General features: G+C 42.9%; 1 long non-coding RNA gene across 1 annotated transcript; it reads left to right on the top strand.

Moving 5' to 3' along the window:
* The first annotated feature begins 1134 nt into the window (after positions 1-1134).
* On the top strand, positions 1135-6508 carry LOC135383371 (uncharacterized). The gene is made up of 3 exons (XR_010419835.1): positions 1135-1346; positions 5335-5896; positions 6265-6508. It is a non-coding gene; the product is annotated as an uncharacterized LOC135383371 (long non-coding RNA).
* Positions 6509-7074: the final 566 nt, after the last annotated feature.

The following is a 7074-nucleotide window of genomic DNA, read 5'->3' as shown; positions in this document are numbered from 1 at the left end:
GCGTTCACGCGGACATATTGTGAAGATGTCTGCAAATGAAATGCATGAGGTGTCGACATCAGTATCCGTTGGAAACGACGGCCTTGTTATTGGTTGAGAGTTGAGACAATGTGTGGAGCGATACCTCTCTGAAAACTTGCGCAAGAAAGAGTCTAACCTATACAGGGTGATTCACTTAAGAGTGACCCCCAAGTATTAAAAAAATGTACTTGAGATAAAAATTAGAAACCTTCTGCGTCATACTTGTGGAGGTTTTTGCCGCCGAAAACAAGTGGTTTCCATCAGTGTACCTCATTAATTTGTCTAATTAGCTTAATTGAACTAAAAAAATTCCCAAGGAAGGGAAACTTTTTGTTGCGCTAATTAGAAAGCCCATGGCCACAACACCCCATTTCAGTCACAATTACAGGATCTTAAACGATCTCTCCACAAAAATTGGACACCTGAAAACACGTAAAAACTTCCCGAAAAACCGACGCTCGTCAAGGCGCGCTCGTTCAAGTTGCCCCGCCTAAAGTCTGGGGATGAGGAAAGGACAACGCAACACAGGAAACAGCACAGAACATCCGATGTCGGTGATTATCGTTAACTGATGGCTGCGAACAGATAAGCTTGCGAAGACAAAATGTGTGATTGGGCCGGTACCCGTCCTCCCTTTCTTTTTTTTCTGTTTTTCACATGCTGTTTTTATGCGCAGTGGGAGTGTCTTCGGGCCTTGCTGATAGCGCCGCCACTGATGAAATCCGAAAACGGGCTTGCAGAGATAGTAAGTTGTCGGGTGTCGAATTTCGTCGAAAGATCGTGAAAGATCCTGTGACTGAAATGGGGTGTTGTGGCCATGGGCTTCCTAATTAGCGCAAAAAAAAAAGTTACCTTTCCTTGGGAATTTTTTGAGTTCAATTAAGCTAATTAGACAAATTAATGAGGTACACTGATGGAAACCACCTGTTTGGGCGGCAAAAACCTTCACAAGTATGACGCAGAAGGTTTCTAATTTTTATCTCAAGTACATTTTTTAAAATAACTAGGGGTCACTCTTAAGTGAAATACCCTGTGTATGTATTCTAAGTACGAAGGATGTAGTATCGTGAGCATCATGACAGGGAACACTCGAGCGCGTGACAGATAGTCTCGTCCGCCGCTTGTGCCCTCCGGCGGCTTCTGAGTGCAAGTGGAACGAGCGCCGTCGTCCCCTTTGTTGCAGCCATTTCGGGCAGGCTCTGTTGACTGCTGATAACGGGGAGTGACGCACGCTGATACGACGTGGTGTCACGGATTGATAGGGATTCCTTCATCTTCGCCCGTGTGCTTGCATAGAGTCCCGTTTACCAGAGGACCCGATCCAGGTAATCCATATGTCTTTTGCGCAGCTGTTGCTCTGCGATGTACATTGGTGCTTCCGCATCATAAATCTGCCCCCACAAGTATTTTGCCGCTTCAGGAGAACACATCGAACGGGTGCCTTCAGATACTGCGGGTATGTGTGGGTACTGGTGGGTATGTGGGCTGGCGCTCGTCTGACTGGATTGAGAATTCAAGAACTGAGGAGCAAACTACAAACAGCTCGGCGACAGTTGAGACGGTATGCAGCACGGCTGTCAGAGTTAAGAAGTCAACTTGCCATGTGAACGAGAAATTGGAGACCAACACAAAACAATGATAGAAGAGTTCAACATCCTGGTCCTAGAACGCAAGGTGAACAGCACTTGATAACCTCCTTTTACACGCCGTATTTACATTGGAAATTTAGACGTAGATGTGTGAAGCTTAAAAGCTGAGGAATGTAATGTAATGTAGCAGTATTAGTAAACTACAGTTCACGGCATACAAACAAGAGAAAGATGTTTGATGTTTGGTAGTAAATTCAACAACAACTTTATTTAACTGATGATGAGTGGGGAGTTTCATTGATAGTAAATTCTGTCATGCTTAACAAATGTGTTCTTCGTGCTTTCTGTTTCTGCTAGATGGAAGAAGGAGAACCAAAGGCTCTTTTCCTCACGGGGCAATTGGACTGTCTCCATAAAGTGAAAGCAAAGTGGTCAGAAGGAGCGATTAGAAGATGTGTCTTATGGCAAGTGGGTAACAGCAAGCTACTTTAAAAAAAAAATCTTAACATCTAGTTACCTCTCCCTCAAATTTGTGCTGAGCATGAGATGCGAACTACAACAGTGTCTTTGTTCACTGGGTGCCTGGTAAGAGTGGTAAAGGAGAAGATGCCATGTACCAGGTGCCTAGCAGGAATAGAGGCAGGAACATCTGCGTCTCCAATACCTGGGCTCATCTTCAACATGACAGAGGAGTACTGAACTACCCAACAACAGGATTTGAAAAAAAAAAAAAAAAAACGATGTCCAGAAAAGTGTTACGTCAACTAGCAATCATGTTAGCCTCGTAGTTGACTTTCAGAGACTCAGCTGTGTGTGTTGCCATATGTATCCAAATTTACGAAATCAGTGTTCATGTTTTAATAAGAACTAATGTTTAATATAGGGGGAAATGAAGCCGAAGCTCTTTGGCTGCACGCACTGTGTATGATAAGTACTGAAACGTCGCCATACCAGCACTGGGCTGCTGTTTCGGCCTTATTGAACCACCGTCAGCAATGCACAGGCAGACAACGTTTGAGTGGGTGACGTCGGGATGTCATGTAGAATGTCATGTCCTCCCGTCAGGGTGAGAGCCTGACCACTTAATTCTGTTTATGATGGACATAGCGTGTTTCTAAATATTGCATATTTATTGCATACACATGTCAATATGTCTATTGGCAAATGTACCTATTCTAATAAATAAATAAATGGTATATAAATAACCAGTACGCTTATCATTTAACTACTGTTGATAAGTGCCTAAAGTAATCCACCAGTCTGATAAAATTGTGTGTATTGTCATCAAGTAGGGGAACTACCTATGGAGGTAGTGCCCCTTTCACTGGCGGAAACTCTATAAAACAGTGTGCAACTGTAAGTGATTACGGTTTATAATTCGATAATGACTTAGTAATATGGGCTAGTGTTAATAATGCGCTTACCATGTTTGTTTCGATGGTGCCATTGACTTAATATATATAAATATATATGCTATATCGTCTCTAATAAGTTGACCTTCTTGAGAGGTACAAAGAACTAGACAAAAGCAAGTTGAGATCAAAGGAGGGCTCTTCTCTGTGTTTTGCTATCGTCATATGGGCAGAGGTATCGCTTTATTCACGATTCTCGTTTGCGCCACTGCACCAACAAGCACATACAAGTGCCAGCTGCATAGCCTAGGTTGCGTTGCACAGCATGATTTTTTGCTTCAAGCGAAAATGCACGGGCGCTATACCTCTGAGTTATGTGCTATATCACATGTTGCGAGGTTCTTCTGTTTCAGTTTATTTTACGACAAACAGAGAGAACAAGAACTCTTAAAAGCTTTTCATCAATACTGTGTTATATTTTTTCGGTCGCTTTCACAATAGCAAGTTCCGTCGACTTGCCCCTACTAAGCCCAAACTGGAACGGTGTCATCAATAATCTTTGGTGTTTGAAAAAAAAAAAATGTTGTAAACAATTCAATAATAAGGTTTCCACGACTTTGCTAAAGACCTGACACACACAGACACACGCACATTGGATGATGATGAGGTGAGCGACCTGGTTAAAGACTTGAAGTATTGCGATAGGCCTATAATTTTCGGTTTTTAACCTACTACCTTTCTTAAACACAAGGACAACCTTTGTTATTCAAGGGTACACTCCTGTTTCGGACATCTGATTGACAAGAGCAGTCAGAGGTGGTGACAGAAAACTTGCGAAGCCCTCAATAAAGTCTGACGATATTTTATCAAAACCAGTCGACCGTGTAGTCTTAGGGTTCCTTATTACTTGTTCAGTCTCACAAGCATCAGTTGGTGTTAGGAAAAATGTTTCTGACGCGTTGGGAGGAAGAGGCAGAGCGGCACGAACTAGGTAATGGGGAGCTGTGGGTTTGGGGGTATGAGAAGCAAGGTCACAAAAGTATATGCTGAGTATTGTCGCAACCCAAGCAGCACCAAATATTGGCTGCACATTGGGAATACCAGTCCAATATTAGACTAGTATTCCCAAGGTTCCTCCAATATTGGCTCACTATTGTGCATATTGGCCCTATATTCCCAAGGTTCTACCAGTATTGGCTCGTCGTTTGGCATATTGGCCTAATATTCCCAAGATCCTGCCAATATTGGTTCATCAGAAGCCATATTGGCATTTCCCAATGTTGGTCATATACAGGGAATACTGGCATTTTTTTTAAATCTGGGAAATCAGACATAATAATTTCCCTGGGTTAAACCAGAACCAGACAGGTATGTGCAATTTTACCAAAGTTAAAACTTCACACTGGCAGCCGTGGCCCCAAACTGAGGGGGCCACGGCCCCCTCAGTTGGGAATTTGCTTTTTGAAGCACCATTGTAACGGGTGGTTCAGATTATATTTTAACTTTAAGTGGAATGTACAGATTAGGGCAGTGAACATTACGCGATGCGATTACTATATCCCGGATAGCTTCTTTCCGAAAAATGCTAATAGTGGAGCTACATATAGTGTGTTTTGTGTCTTTTTGAAGGGCTCGACGTCCTCTTTTCGACTACTTTGGTCTCGCAAGCGCGCGACGTTTCGTTCTCCAGAAATTCGCTTAAGAGTATCGGGCATCGGCGCCGGTGCGTCTGGGGACGGCACTCGCTTCCCCCTCGTGCGATCTCGTTGAATTTTTAGGTTCGTATATCGCGTTCGTTCCCCAACAACTTTGTATCTCACATCTATGTTGTAGTCTATGTTGTATGTTCAGAGCGGTTACGAAGTTATTCGGCAATTTCCCGTGACTACCCCCGGTTCCGCCGCCTTTGTCATATTTTTCGGTTCGAACCCAATGGCGTATCTGCACCATCCTTCCGTGCGGCTCTTTTATAGTGCAATGTTTGGCAGAGCCTTCCATCCATGTAGCCTTTCACGGTACAAGTTTCTGCATTGTATTGAATGGTCTCGGTCTGTCGCATTGCAACTTTACGCAGCATCTCATGCACGTGGTTTTTCATTGTACGGGTATTTGTTTTGTATGAAATGCTCAGGGGTATCACAGTACAAGTTTTTGCATAGCCTTTAATGCTCAGTCTTACATAGTATAAGTTTTTTTTTTCTCTGTTACAAGCTTGTGGTCTTTCTCCATAGAGAGCGGCACGCAATGTACGCAATGGCACACAGCGGTATAATTTTCTTGCACACAGTGTGTACAAATAATGTGGGTTTGCCTTGATGTGTTTCAGATGTAGGACCAATTCGTACAGTTCATCACTTTGAATTTTTCGTTAGGGTGCTGTCAACCTCCCTACTGAGACTTCCATTCCACTGGCGCCGGAGATGAATCATGAAGGCCATCATCGCAAGCCAATGGCACAGAAGGAGAAGAGAACAATGATATAATATGTAATAAACTGTCAATAACTCTCAGTTCTTTCATGCTCGGGTGCTCTTTCTGCTCGTGTTTCTCATTCAACATTTTTGTAAAAGTCCCCAAATCTGTTTGGTTACAATCTCAAAGTCTGGATCATTTGGCATGGAATGACCCTCAACAACCTGTGGTGTATATCCTTTCGTAAATAGCCATTCTAATGTTCGTGTAAGCAAGTAAACATCACTACTGTATACTACAAGAGGGATGTCATACTGGCTTAGAACAAGCTATATTGTCTGTGATGCATTTGTTTCAGAAAGAATACCTTGCTAGTTTTGGGAGGACCCGCTTTCCACGCTGTAGTCAGGGCTGCTGTGTCCAGAGTATTGCGGCCATTGCTACAGGCCGAATTCAGTGTGAATGAGAAGAAAGGTAGCAAGTGTGCGTTCACAGGGTCCAATCCTTGCACTGTTGTGATTGGTAGGTAATCCTAATGCTGTTTACAGTTGTCTTATTTACGGCTCTAGATATAGCAGTGGCATGTGGAAATAGGGTGTGTGTAGGATGTTTGCCTTCCTCCAATTGCTACAAGGTTTCCCAGGTGTCTCATAATATTTATTTTTCTGACAGATTTGCTGTGGTTTCAGTGTGCACTTGATCAGCTTTGGCCAGCCGCACAGGATCTTGCTTGAGCAATAAGTCACAAAAACAGTCATGCGGAGAAATGTTCCTTCATTTTTAGATCTTCTGCAATGCGTTTAAGTGCTATTCCTGCGCCTCTACAAAGTGTTATTAAATATGGTATTATACTTACAAGCCCTACTCATCATATACTGCTTATTTTTCAGGAGCAATAATGCAGCGGTCCCCACTGCACGAGGAGCCAGCTGTGTGCAAGGCTGTAGGAAGGTTCATTTTTGGCGCGGGTGACAGAGACAGCGGCAGGCAGAAGCGCAAGACAACTTCCAACTTATGCATCACTCCTGCCCCTTCATACCAGAACGTCATACGGGAGAACGATCACCCGGATTTCTGATGTTGCACTTTCGGAATATGTGTATTAATTCTTAAATAAAAGGCAACATTAACATGCTACCGAAATGCTTCAATGTAGTGATCATAAGGGGTAGGGGAAACATAATTTCTTAGAAACCTAAGTGTTCCATCAAAAATCACAAATCGTAAATGAGCTCTGTGATTTTTGTTGAGATAATAGAGTAACCTGAAAGATCCAATAAAGGTACATACGAGATAACGGCAAAACTGGCCTTCCAATATTGGACCCATAACGGCAATATTGGCTTGCCAATATTGAGTCCTCAATATTGGGCCAATATTGGGCCGTGTTGCAGTTGCCATATTAGCCAATATTGGCAATCCAGATTGCCAATATTGGTCCAGTATTGGTCCAATGTCGGTCCAATCATGGTGTGCTGCCTATGTCTGTAGCATCATAAATCTCTTAACAAAGTTCCTCATGAATCGATAATATGGCGTTGTGCTTTTTTTGCGTGTTAGTTGCAAGATTTATTACATCCCAAATCTTCTTGCTATCGCCGGAGGTCTCAATAATACGTTTTTTAAAATAGGCCTTTCTAGCATTTCTGAGCACGATCTTGAGTTGATTAGTATAGCACTCATAACGTGCTTTTAGTTCA

The sequence above is a fragment of the Ornithodoros turicata genome, chromosome 2, assembly GCF_037126465.1.
Source record: "Ornithodoros turicata isolate Travis chromosome 2, ASM3712646v1, whole genome shotgun sequence".
NCBI classification, from domain to species: Eukaryota; Metazoa; Arthropoda; class Arachnida; order Ixodida; family Argasidae; genus Ornithodoros; species Ornithodoros turicata.
Note: the sequence above shows the minus strand (reverse complement) of the source record. Positions and strands in the feature narration are given on the sequence as shown.